At 45.5% G+C, this 13,714-nt stretch overlaps 1 protein-coding gene across 6 annotated transcripts in view; it reads left to right on the top strand.

Moving 5' to 3' along the window:
* Positions 1-13,714, top strand: part of PC (pyruvate carboxylase) — a 112,117-nt gene that overhangs the window by 6,139 nt on the left and 92,264 nt on the right. Inside the window, exons 1-2 of one of the 6 annotated variants that reach the window (XM_055094564.2) lie at positions 3,889-3,975; positions 4,129-4,244. The exons of the other annotated variants lie outside the window; for them this stretch is intronic. The gene's annotated coding sequence lies outside the window, so the exon portion shown is untranslated. Of the gene's footprint in view, positions 1-3,888; positions 3,976-4,128; positions 4,245-13,714 lie in introns of those variants that run through there. 6 annotated transcript variants of the gene reach the window in all.

Raw genomic sequence — 13,714 nt, 5'->3', positions numbered from 1 at the left:
CTCAATCAATAAAAAAAGGCTGCGCTCTGATTTGTGGATAATATCTGTTTAAGCAGTCTTGTCTGTTTCCAGTTGCTCCTGATTTTTACAGGAAAGTGACATCTGGCTCCCTGCTGGCCCCATTTGGCAGCTGGCCAGCCTCAGCAGAAGGCCCTGGTTCTGGAAGGGTATGGTCAGCTTGGGAAGCTGGGCAGGAAGAATCCCTGGGGCTGGGCCGCCTCTGAGAAGACCCCTTGAGTCAGCATGGAGAGCAGGCAGCTGTGGTGTGAGGTGGTTCTGCCAGCTGGTTGTAAAGTCACTTGACACGGGTTTCCAGAGGGTGACGCTCAACCTTTGCCAGTCACGGTAACAACGGGGAAAAAGGGACCTGCCCTTCTTCCCCTGCACATTTTACAGGCATGTGCCACCACACCTGGCTAAGTTTTTTTTTTTTTCTTTTTTTTTTTTGAGACGGAGTCTCGCTCTGTTGCCAGGCTGGAGTGCAGTGGCGCAAGCTCGGCTTACTGCAACCTCTGCCTCCTGGGTTCAAGCAATTCTCCTGCCTCAGCCTCCCGAGTAGCTGGGACTACAGGTGTGTGCTGCCATGCCCAGCTAATTTTTGTATTTTTAGTAGAGACGGGGTTTTACCATGTTGACCAGGATGGTCTCAATCTCTTGATCTTGTGATCCGCCCACCTCAGCCCCTCAAAGTGCTGGGATTACAGGCATGAACCACTGTGCCCGGCCTAATTTTTGTATTTTTAGTAGAGATGGGATTTTACCATGTTGATCAGGCTGGTCTCGAATTCCTGACCTCAGGTGATCCGCCCTCCTCGGCCTCCCCAGGTGCTGGGATTACAGGTGTGAGCCAGCGCGTCTGGCCTCTACTGCTTTTACAGTTCCCCCAACATGGATTTCCATGGTGGCAGGTGCCTGGGAGATTCAGTGGCCTCCCCTCAGCCTAAATTCCACAGCCCTCCCGCCGGTCCCCTGCTAGTCCAGTCCCCTCTCCCCCTGCTGGTCTGCAGGAGCAGCCGAGCCAGAGAACCAGGTGCTCTCCCAGCATTTGTGACAACAATAATGCTCTTCCCTTCAGGCCCGCTGTGGCCTTGGGGACTTTGTGGCTCAGGGACAACTTTCTCCAGAGCTCATATCCAGTGCTGAGTGGGGATTCCTTGGTATAGGAGTTTTTCTCGGTTTTCCACCCATTATGTGGCGGTTTTCCTCTGACGACCCTTCATGACGCAGGAGCTGGTTTCCTGTGTGAGATTTCCCACAGTCCTCCCTTGGAGCTAGGTCTTGGGCTAGCAGGTGCCGTCTGCATGCTACCATTGAGTAAGGGCAATGGGCTCATGGTGGGAATGCCGTAACGTGGAAGAACTCCACCCTCCACGAGTTTCACCCCCTTGTTCTCTCTCTGCTTGCTCTGTCCTCTTATTCTTGGCTGCTAGAGTTGGATGTTATTTCTCTTACTTGCATCCCTACAATGAGAGGTGGGCATGTTGGGGAAGGTTCCCCCCAAACCACTTGTCTTACGGAACTGAAAAAACTGAAGCCTAGAGAAGGCTGCTTAGCAGAATCCAAGATGCTGATCCCATTGTTTATTCTTCTTTTAAGATTGCCATATTTTATTGATGTCTTCCCTTAGATTCATCAATAGAGAGGGAAAATCAGTCACCAAGAAGGGACCTCTTCTTCCAGGTTATGTAATTTGTCAAAGCTTGTTTGGCTCCTCAGTTCCCAAGGCACTGCTGACTTGAGCTTTGCCTAGGGACTAAGGCTCTGTAGTCTAAGCTTGTCACCCTCCCTTCCTCTTCAGCTTTCTCCTGGGGGGACATGGATGTGGCCCTTTGTTGTGTTGTTAAGTGTTATGCCTGAAGGCGTTACCCCAGGTACTCCCAGCACTACCTCGGGTTTCCTACTCTTGTGTTACCTCCTTGTCCTGATTTGCCTCAAGGCCAGAGAAAGAGGTGGGGCCGGGAGGGCACGGGACAGCTGGGAGTACATTTCCACTGCCTGTGTGTGGAAGGGCCTGACTGCTTCTGTGGCAGCTCCTTTCCTGACGACATCCACCATGACATCACAACGAGGCTTTGGGAAAATTCCACGACCTGGCCATGCTGAGTCATACTTAGTCTCTGGGGATGTGTGTCACCTTTCTCTTGTCTGTCACTGAGTGCTGCAGTTACTATGAAGTGACACATGCTGCCCATTTATTACGTTTGCACATCACTTTATGCTGCTGTGGAGCCTCTTCTCATGTACATGCTGTGTATCAATGTGAAATGTATTAATATTAAATCATTAATAATAAGTATATTATTTATTCTGGAAAATATTTGTCTCTTGCAATGGGTGAGGAACCAGAGGTTCAGAGAGACTAGAGACTAAGCGACTTGGTGAGTTTCGGGTGACTGGTGCGTGGCATGTCTGAGGGAGGTTTGGATGCCACACCCACTCCTACCCCTGGATTTTTGTGTAATGCAAAGATTATTCAGAAATTACTTTGGTCGAAAACAATTGATTTTCAATTTGTTAAAATTATGAATTCAGAAACCTAGTTATTTTAAGGGCCAGTCTTTTAAGTTTAGCTTATAAGTGTAGCCTATAAATCTTTCTGATCTATTTACGATTCTAGGACATTTTAACAGTCACTTTCAGGGGGCTTTTATTTATTTATTTTTTTTGCAATGGAGTCTCGCTCTGTCACGATCTTGGCTCACTGCAACCTCCGCCTCCTGGTTCAAGCGATTCTTCTGCCTCAGCCTCCTGAGTAGCTGGGATTACAGGCGCCCGCCACCATGCTGGCTAATTTGTATTTTTAGTAGAGGCGGGGTTTCTTCATGTTGGTCAGGCTGCTCTCGAACTCCTGACTCAAGTGATCTGCCCGCCTCGGCCTCCCAAAGTGCTGGGATTACAGGCGTGAGCCGCCGCCCCTGGCCTTAGGGGGCTTTTTGATTAATGCTTGGTCCCATTTGCAAATTTGATGAAACTTCTGAAATGTTTCAATTGAACTTATAAATTATATTCAACTTCCGTTAACTATTTTAATAATTCTTCTGGCTGGGCATGGTGGGTGGCTCACGCCTGTAATCCTAGCACTTTGGGAGGCCAAGGCGGGCAGATCACGAGGTCAAGAGATCGAGACCATCCTGGCCAACATGGTGAAACCCTGTCGCTACTAAAAATACAAAAATTAGCTGGGTGTGGTGGTCACGCGCCTGTAATCCCAGCTACTTGGGAGGCTGAGGCAGGAGAATCGCTTGAACCCGGGAGGCGGAGGTTGCAGTGAGCTGAGATTATGCCACTGCACTCCAGCCTGGCGACACAGCAAGACTCCATCTCAAAAAAATAATAATAATAATAAATAATAATAATTTTTCCATTTTTCTGATTTAAAAAAACCTCTAATACCTAAATGACTCTTGTAAATCTAATAAATGAAGCTGAATATTACACTTTTCTTAAACTTTCCTATACCGTTTTATGTTTTGTTTATTTATTTTTGTTTATTTTGAGACGGTCTGATTCTGTCACTCAGGCTGGAGTACAGTGGCACAGTCTCAGCTCACTGCAACCTCTACCTCCTAGGCTCAGGTGATCTTCCCTTTTCAGACTCCTGAGTAGCTGGGACTACAGGTTCAAGCCACCACACCCGGCTAATTTTTGTATTTTTTGTGGAGACGGGGTTTCACCACATTGCCCAGGCTCATCTCGAACTCCTGAGCTCAAGCAATCAGCCCGCCTTGGCCTCCCAAAGTGCTGGGATTACAGGCGTGATACATTTTAGTTTTTACAATAGCTTTATTGGAGTATTACTGAGATATAATAAGTTGCACATATTTAAAGTATACAGTTTGGTAAGTTTTAACATATGTGTACCCTTGTGAAACCATCACTGCAGTCCAGAGAGTGAACACATTCATCACCTTTGGAATTCCTCCCTCTGCCTCCGCACTCTTCAAGAAACCATGGAACTGCTTTCTGTTACTATAGGTTAGTTTCCATTTTCTGGAATTTCACATAAATTGACTCATACAGTATATATTCTTTTTTCTCTGCCTTCTTTTACTCAGCGTAATTATGTTGAGATATATCCATGTTGTTGCTTGTATTGATAGTTCATTTCCTTCTTTTTTTTTTTTTAAGACAGAGTCTTGCTCTGTCACCCAAGCTGGAATATAGCGGCGTGATCATAGTTCACTGCAGCCTTGATCTTCTGGGCTCAAGTGATCTCCCATCTCACTGAGTAGCTGGAACTACAGGTGTGTGCCACTACGCCTGGCATATCTATCTATCTATCTATCTATCTATCTATCTATCTATCTATCTATCTATCTATCTATCTTTAGTACAGATGAGATCTCGGTATGTTGCTTAGGCTTTTTTTTTTTTTTTTGAGACGGAGTCTCACTCTGTCGCCCAGGCTGGAGTGCAGTGGCATGATCTCGGCTCACTGCAACCTCTGCCTCCCGGGTTCAAGCGATTCTTCTGCCTTAGCCTCCCAAGTAGCTGGGACTAGAGGCGCCCACCACCACGCCCAGCTAATTTTTGTATTTTTAGTAGAGAGGGGGTTTCACCATGTTGGCCAGGCTGGTCTCAACTCCTGACCTCAAATGATCCACCCCACCTCAGCCTCGAAAAGTGTTGGGATTACCTGCGTGAGCTACCGCACCTGGCCCTTAGGCTTGTCTTGAACTCCTGAACTCAAGCAGTCCTTCCCACTTTCCACCTTGGCCTCCCAAAGTGCTGGGGTTACAGGCATGAGCCACTGTTCCTGGTCAGTTCTTTTTTTTTTTTTTTTGAGACTGAGTCTTGCTCTGTCGCCCAGGCTGGAGTGCAGTGGCACGATCTCGGCTCACTGCAAGCTCCGCCTCAACCTCCCGAGTAGCTGGGACTACAGGCACCCACCACCACACCCAGCTAATTTTGTTTTTGTATTTTTAGTAGAGACGGGGTTTCACTGTGTTAGCCAGAATGGTCTTGATCTCCTGACCTTGTGATCCTCCTGCCTCGGCCTCCCAAAGTGCTGGAATTACAGGCATGAGCCACCGCACCCAGCTTTTTTTTTTTTTGCTGATTTCATTATATGGGTATTACAGTTTATCCAGTCACCTTTGTTGGTCATCTCAGGTGCTTCTACTTTTTGGCATTTACAAATAAAGCTGCTGTGAACATTTGTGTATAAGTCTTTGTGTGAACATATATTTCCTTTTCTCTTGGGTAAATGTCTAGGAGTGGAGTGGCTGGATCCTGTGGTAGCTGTATGTATGTTTAACTTGAACTGCCAAATTTTCTGACATGGTTGTAGTATTTTACATTCCTACCAGCTGTGTATGAGAGTTCCAGTTTCTCTTCATCCTCCCCAACACTGGCTCTGGTTAGTCTTTTAAATTTTAGCCATTTAAAAAGGTATATGGTGGTATCTCATGGTTTCAATTTGAATTTTCCTAATGATAGTGATGTTGAGCATCTTGTCATGTGTTTGTCATCTGCCAGTACTGATTTTAAACTTAGTAAAATTTCTATGTAAAATCACACGTCTAAACTAACTACTCAGTTACATGTTTTTTGTTTTGAGACAGGGTCTTGCTCTGTGCCCCACGCTGGCTTGCACTGATGCGATCGTGGCTCACTGCAGCCTCGACCTCCCATGCTCAAGCGATCCTCCCATCTCAGCCTCTTGAGTAGCTGGGACCATGGCATGCACGTCATGCCTGGCTGATTTAAAAAAAATTTTTTTTTTTTGAGATGGAGTCTCACTCTGTTGCCTAGGCTGGAATGCGGTTTCATGATCTTGGCCTACTTGCAACCTCTGCCTGCTGGGTTCAAGCAATTCTTCTGCCTCAGCCTCCCGAGTAGCTGGGATTACAGGCGTGGCCCAGCTAATTTTTGTATTTTTAGTAGAGACGGGGTTTCACCATATTGGCCAGGCTGATCTCGAACTCCCGACCTTGTGATCTGCCCGCCTTGGTCTCCCAAAGTGCTGGGATTACAGGCATGAGCCACTGCACCTGGCCTTTTAAAAAATTTTCTTTGTAGAGGTGGGATTTCACTGTGTTGCCAGGGCTGGTCTCAAACTGCTATCATGCGATCCACCTGCCTCAGCCTCCCAAAATCATGTGGTTACAGATGTGAGTCACCACGCCTGGCCTCAGTTACATGTTTTAATTGGAATCTCAAGACTGATTTGTTATTCTAAACAGACCATATTCTCTTAGAGTACATAAAGTAACAGATAACACACAGATTTCTTAACACAAAAATATAAATACTATGGTTTTTATTTTCCTAGCCTTGTCTATATTTAATCTAATATTTTCCTGGAATTAGAGAAGCTTACCTAATAAGGAATTAAATACATGATTTTAAAGTATAGTAAATTATTTTTCTAATTAACTTTTGGCCTTTCTTTCTCAACTGGATGACATTTTCTTTATAATTAAAGAGACCCCTGGCAGGGATGAAACTGGACTTTGAATCTAACTGCTAAGCAGAGCCTGCTCCACTGCCACCATTTTGCCTCCAAATGGGGATGGTCTCACAGCCCATGTGCCTCAAATAGAAGTATCACATTACTAATGTCTTCCTCTTCTCATCTCATGTAACTCTGCAGTTCCGACCCCCCCCCCAAACCATTTTAATTCAGTTAATCTATTTAAGGCTTCCTTTTTGTTATGCAGTATGGCCACAAAAATAGGTGGAACTAAATACAAAATAGATACAGTTTAGATTCTTTAGATTCTCTGTATCTCCCAAGGCTTTCTCTGACCAAGGACTAGTAAAATCATGTCTGACCCACCAGGGCTAGAATTTGAGTCCCAGTCTTCTGAGTCCATGTCTGGCATTTCCTTCCATCTCTTAAACCTTTTCAAATAAAGAGAAAGAGAGGGTGGTACTTAAGAGTTCTTGCTTTCTGATCACGCCTGGTTACCAATAAATTATAGCATCTGGAACCAGTGCCACCTTTTTCATGTTCTTCAGTTCACCCCCCTGGAAATGGTGAGAATTTTGGCCTCTCCCTAACCTCCCGGTGGAGAGCTACCAATCTTTGGAGAGCCCATTGCCATCAAATTCTTGTTAGAAATCTGCGTCTTGGATGATAACTAGATGCAGAATTGCATTCCTGTCCTGGTCACTGGGTATGGCCCCAGGAAGCTTGTAGGTGGTGAGTGGACCTGGTTGAGAATTATTAATGCAGTTTGACCTCTCCTTTGATGTCTGATGCACATGTGGCCCAATGTGAGTAAGAGCAGAGGTTTGTAGAGTGACAAGAAAAGGACATTTGGGGGAGAAATTGGCAGGAGGCTGACTTAGGTTTTTGCGCTGCAAGAGTTTTTCGTCCCCCATTTTAAAAAATTGTGGCAAAATACATTGTCTTCATCCCTTTGGGCTGCTATAACAAAATAACCTTATTCTAGGTAATTTATAAACAATAGAAATTTATTTATTTATTATTTTTATTTATTTATTTTTTGAGACAGAGTCTTGCTGTGTCACCCAGGATGGATGCAGTGGTGCAATCTCGGCTCACTGCAACCCCTGCCTCCCAGGTTCAAGCGATTCTCCTGCCTCAGACTCCTGAGTAGCTGGGATTATAGGTGTGTGCCACCATGCCCAGCTAATTTTTGTACTCTTAGTAGAGATGGGGTTTCACCATGTTGGGCAGGCTGGTCTCGAACTCCTGACCTCAAGTGATCCACCTGCCTTGGCCTCCCAAAGTGCTGGGATTATAGGTGTGAGCCATTGCGGCCGGCCTGAAGTTGTTTTTTCTGAGACGGAGTCTTGCTCTGTCACCCAGGCTGGAGTGCAGTGGTGCGATCTCGGCTCACTGCAAGCTCCTCCTCCTGAGTTCACGCCATTCTCTTGCCTCAGCCTCCCAAGTAGCTGGGACTACAGGCGCCCACAATCACACCCGGCTAATTTTTTGTATTTTTATTGGAGACGGAGTTTCACCGTGTTAGCCAGGATGGTCTCGATCTCCTGACCTTGTGTTCCGCCCGCCTCGGGCTCCCAAAGTGCTGGGATTACAGGCGTGAGCCACTGTGCCCGGCCTTTTTTTCTTTTCTTTTTTTTTTTTTTGAGACAGTTTCGCTATTATCACTCAGGCTGGAGGGCAGTGGCTCACTGCAACCTCCGTCTCCTGGGTTCAAGAGATTCTCTGCCTCAGCCTCTATATTAGCTGGGAATACACGCGCCTGCCACGACGCCCGGCTAATTTTTGCGTTTTTTAGTAGAAACGGGGTTTCACCATGTTGAGAAATTTCTTTTTTTTTTTTTTTTTTTTTTTTGAGCCGGAGTCTTGCTCTGTAGCCCAGGCTGGAGAGCAGTGGCGCGATCTCTACTCACCACAAGCTCCGCTGCTTCCTGGGTTCATGCCATTCTCCTGCCTCAGCCTCCCAAGTAGCTGGGGGACTACAGGCGCCTGCCACCACGCCCGGCAAATTTTTTTTTTTTTTTTTGCATTTTTAGTAGAGACGGGGTTCCATCGTGTTAGCCAGGATGGTCTCAATCTCCTGACCTCATGATCCTCATGATCCGGGCCTCGGCCTCCCAAAGTGCTGGGATTACAGGCGTGAGCCACCGCACCCGGCCGAGAAGTTTATTTCTTAACAGTTTTGGAAGCTGAGAAGTCCAAGATCAAGGCAGCAGCAGATTCGGTATCTGGTGAGGGCTTGTTCCTCACAAATCACGCTGTCTTCAGGCTGCGTCCTCACAGGGTGGAAGGGACAAGGCAGCTCCTTTTGACCGTGACCCCCTTTTTTTTTTTTCCTCCGACTCCTGGGCTCAACATCTTCCCACCTCAGCCTCCTGACTAGCTGGGATTATAGGCGCCAGCCACCATGGCCAGCTCGACCTCTTTTATTAGGATGCTAATCCTACTCATAGAACAGGACCCTCATGACAACCTCCTCAAGGCCCCACCTCTTAATACGATTGTATTGGGAGTTAGGTTGAACATGTGAATTTTGAGGGGATGTCCATATAACACATGTATTATGTACACCTGATATTAAACTTACTTTTTTTTTTTTTTGAGATGGAGTTTCGCTCTTGTTGCCCAGGCTGGAGTGTGATGGCATGATCTTGGCTCACCGCAACCTCCGCCTCCCGGGTTCAAGCAATTCTCCTGCCTCAGCCTCCCGAGTAGCTGGGACTACAGACGCCCGCCACCACACCCAGCTAATTTTGTATTTCTTTTTAGTAGAGACAGGTTTTCTCCATGTTGGTCAGGATGATCTCAAACTCCCGACTTCAGGTGATCCGCCCGCCTCGGCCTCCCAAAGTGCTGGGATTACAGGTGTGAGCCATCGCACCCAGCCGAAACTTTCTTAACCATTTTCCAGTGTACAGTTCAGTGGTATTAAGTATATTTATATTGAGCAACCATCACCACTATCTGCAAACTTTTTTTCATCTTGTAAAACTGAAGCTCTATAACCCTTAAATCCTGACTCCTCATTCTCCACTCACCCAAGCCCCTGGCACCCACCATTCTACTTTCTGTCTCTGAATTGGACTGCTCTAGGCACCTCATATAAATGGAATCATACGGTATTTGTCTTTTTGTGACTGGCTTATTTCACATAGCATAATGTCCTCAAGGTTCATCCATGTTGTAGCATGTGTCAGAATTTCTTTCTTTCTTTTTTTTTTTTTTTTTTTTTGAGATGGAGTCTCGCTCTGTCGCCCAGGCTGGAGTGCAGTGGTGCGATCTCGGCTCACTGCAAGCTCCACCTCCCGGGTTCACACCATTCTCCTGCCTCAGCCTCCCGAGGAGCTGGGACTACAGGCGCCTGCCACCATGCCCGGCTAATTTTTTTTGTATATTTAGTAGAGACGGGGTTTCACCGTGTTAGCCAGGATGGTCTCGATCTCCTGACTTCGTGATCCGCCCACCTCGGCCTCCCAAAGTGCTGGGATTACAGGCATGAGCCACCGCGCCCAGCATTTTTTTTTTTTTTTTGAGATGGAGTTTCACTCTTGTTGCCCAGGCTGGAGTGCAATGGTGCGATCTCGGCTCACTACAACCTCCGCCTCCCGAGTTCAAGCGACTCTCCTGCCTCAGCCTCCCGAGTAGTTGGGATTACAGGCATGTGCCACCACACCCGGCTAATTTTATATTTTTATTAGAGACGGGGTTTCCCCATGTTGGTCAGGCTGATCTCAAACTCCCGAGTTCAGGTGATCTGCCCGCCTAAGCCTCCCAAAGTGTTGGGATTACAGGCGTGAGCCACTGCGCCTGGCCGAGAATTTCTTTTTAAGGCTGAATGATGGGGGCTGGGCACGATGGCTCACACCTGTAATCCTAGCGCTTTGGGAGGCCGAGGCAGGCAGATCACGAGGTCAGGAGATCGATACCATCCTGGCTAACACGGTGAAACCCCGTCTCTACTAAAAAATACAAAAAATTAGCTGGGCATGGTGGCGGGCACCTGTAGTCTCAGCTACTCGGAAGGTTGAGGCAGCAGAATGGTGTGAACCCGGGAGGCGGAGCTTGCAGTGAGCCGAGATGGCGCCACTGCACTCCAGCCTGGGCGACAGAGCAAGACTCCGCCTCAAAAAAAAAAAAAGGCTGAATGATATTCCATTGTATGGATTTTACTTATCCATTCATATATCTGTGGACACTTGGCTTGGTTCCATGTTTGAGCTATTATGAATAATGCTTCCATGAATATGGGTGTACAAATATCTCTTTGAGACTTTGCTTTCAGTTCTTTTGGATATATACCTGATTGCTGGGTCAATGGCAATTCTATTTTTAATTTCTCAAGAGCCTGCTATGCTATTTTCCACATCAGCTACAGCATTTTACATTTCCATTAACAGTGCACGAGGGTTCCAGTTTTTCCACATCCTCACCAACACTTTGTTGTTTTGATAGTAGCCATCCCAATGAGTATGAGGTGATATCTCATTGTAGTTTGGATTTGCATTTCCTTAATGATTAGTGATGTTGAGCACCCTTTTTTTTTTTTTTTTTTAGATGGAGTCTTGCTTGCTCTGTTGCCCAGGCTGGAGTACAGTGGCACCATCTCAGCTCACTGCAACCTCTGCCTCCTGGGTTCAAGCTATCCTCTTGCCTCAGCCTCCCAAGTAGCTTGGATTGTAAACATGCACCACCATGCCTGGCTAATTTTTGTATTTTTAGTAGAGACGTGTTAGCCAGGCCGGTCTCGAACTCCTGACCTCAAGTGACCACCTGCCTCAGCCTCCCAAAGTACTGGGATTACAGGCGTGAGCCACTGTGCCTGGCCTTGAGCATCTTGTGATGTGCTTATTGGCCATTTGTATATCTTCTGTCTTCTTTGGGGAAATGTCTGTTCAAGTCCTTTGCCTTTTTAAATTTTTATTATTTATTTATTTATTTTGAGACAGGGTCTTGTTCTGTTGCCCAGGCTGGAGTACAGTGGCACAGTCTTGGCTCACTGCAGCCTCGACCTCCTGGGCTGCAGTGATCCTCCCACCTCAGCCTCCCTTGTAGCTGTATTTTTTTGTATTTTGTATTTTGTAGCTGTAGTTTTTGTATTTTTTGTGGAGACAGCGTTTCACCATGATGCCCAGGCTGGTCTTGAACTCCTGAACTCAAGTGATCTGCCTGCTTCAGCCTCCCAAAGTGCTGGGATTACAGACATGAGCCACTGCACCTGGCAAACTCCCAAAATTCAACACACACACACAAAAACCACCTGATTCAAAATGGGCAGAGGGGCCGGGTGTGGTCCCAACTACCAGGGAGACTGAAGTGGGAGGATCACTTGAGCATGAGAAGTTGAGGCTGCAGTGAGTCGAGATTGTATGACTGCATTCCAGCCTGGACAACAGAGTGAGACCCTGTCTCAAAAAAAAAAAAAAAAAGTTTTGGGAACTTTCTATGTATTCTTGATATTAATCCCTTATCAGATACATGATTTGTAAATATTTTCTTCCATACTGTGGATTGCCTTTTTACCCCATGATAATGTCTTTTGATGCACAAAATTTTTACATTTTCTTGAAGTCCAACTTGTCTATCTTTGCTTTTTGTTGCCTGTGCCTGCCTTTGGTGTTATATCCAAGAAATCATTGTTAAATCTAATATCATAAAGCTTTTCCCCTATGTTTTTTCCAAGAGTTTTGTCATTTTAGGTCTTATGTTTAGGTCATGGATATGGTGTCAGGTAAGGGTCCAATTTCATTCTTTCTCATGTGTCTCTGCAGGAGTTGGTTTTTTTTTGTTTTTTCTTGTTTTTTTTTTTTTGAGACGGAGTTTTGCTCTTGTTGCCCAGACTGGAGTGCAATGGCACGATCTCAGCTTGCTGCAACCTCTGCCTCCCGGGTTCAAGTGATTCTCCTGCCTCAGCCTTCCGAGTAGCTGGGATTACAGGCATGCGCCACCACACCTGGCTAATTCTGTATTTTTAGTAGAGACGGGGTTTCTCCGTATTGGTCAGACTGGTCTCAAACTCCTGACCTCAGGTGATCCACCCGCCTTGGCCTCCCAAAGTATTAGGACACAGGCGTGAACCACTGTGTCCAGCCTCTGCAGGAGTTTTAAGTACAGTCTGTCCTCACCTGTGGCTGTGTTCCCCTTTAAGGTGGTAAAGGAGCACTGTGAGATACAGTATTTCATAGCACAGTTGTTTCTTGCTCTCCCCTGGGGACTGGTTCCAAGACCCCCCCATGGATGCCAAAATCCTCCAAGATGCTCAAGTGCTTGATAGAAAATGGCATAGTATTTGCATATAACCTATGCATATCATCTTGTGTACTTTAAATCATCTCTGGATAACTTAAAATACCCAATCCAATGTAAATGCCATGTAAATAGTTCTTATACTGTATTGTTTTTATTTGTATTATTTTTTATTGTTGTATTGTCATTTTTTATTTTGCTTTTTCGAATATTTTTGATCCCCAGTTGGTTGAATGAGTGGATGTGGAACCCACAGATACAGAGGGCTGACCATATAGTAAACGAAGGCAGTGATGTCACTGAGTGACGGCTCTGCTCTCAAAGAGGAGGGAAAATGTGCTTCACCATAGGGCCGGTATTAAATGACTGGGGGGTGCAGAGAAGATGAAACCTAAAACGTCAAGTCATTTAACACAGCAATTCCAGTTCTAGAAATGTAACCTGTGGTATCATGGGACAGGCATGCAAACATATGAGGTGATAGCAGAAAATGGGAAATCACCAAAACGTACATCAGAAAATGATTGCTACATATGAAGTCTGTTCTGTGTCATATGATGTAGCCTTTAAAAATAGCTCATGTATCCTAATCAAGCTGTCACTCTAAATTTATTACCACAGGACGAGAGCTATGATGCCTTTACACAAAAAATATATATTATAAAACAGAATGTATAATATCTCATTTTTTGTTATTTTGGAATGCTATACCAACAATTTGTTCAGGTTGCTGGAGTTACAAAATTATGTGTTTAAAAAATTTTCTATATAGTATTTTTTTCTTTATAGTATGTTTTAATTTTAAGTTATCAATTTAAAAAATCTAATTAGAGAAGGGTGCAATTCATAACACTACTTGGGGCTTACGGTCGAGTACTAGGTACTTAAATATCAGAGTTTGACTCTTTTACCCCTCTTTTCCAAAAAATTGTTTTGGGGGATGAAAACCTCTTTCTAAATGCCATATGAGATATAGATTGCTGGGGAGTGGTGGAGTGAGGACTTCATAAATGCTGTTCCTCCATTTAAAGGAATGAGAAAACTGGCAAAAATGAT

This window comes from Pan paniscus, chromosome 9, assembly GCF_029289425.2.
Source record: "Pan paniscus chromosome 9, NHGRI_mPanPan1-v2.0_pri, whole genome shotgun sequence".
In the NCBI taxonomy this organism is placed as follows: domain Eukaryota; kingdom Metazoa; phylum Chordata; class Mammalia; order Primates; family Hominidae; genus Pan; species Pan paniscus.
Note: the sequence above shows the minus strand (reverse complement) of the source record. Positions and strands in the feature narration are given on the sequence as shown.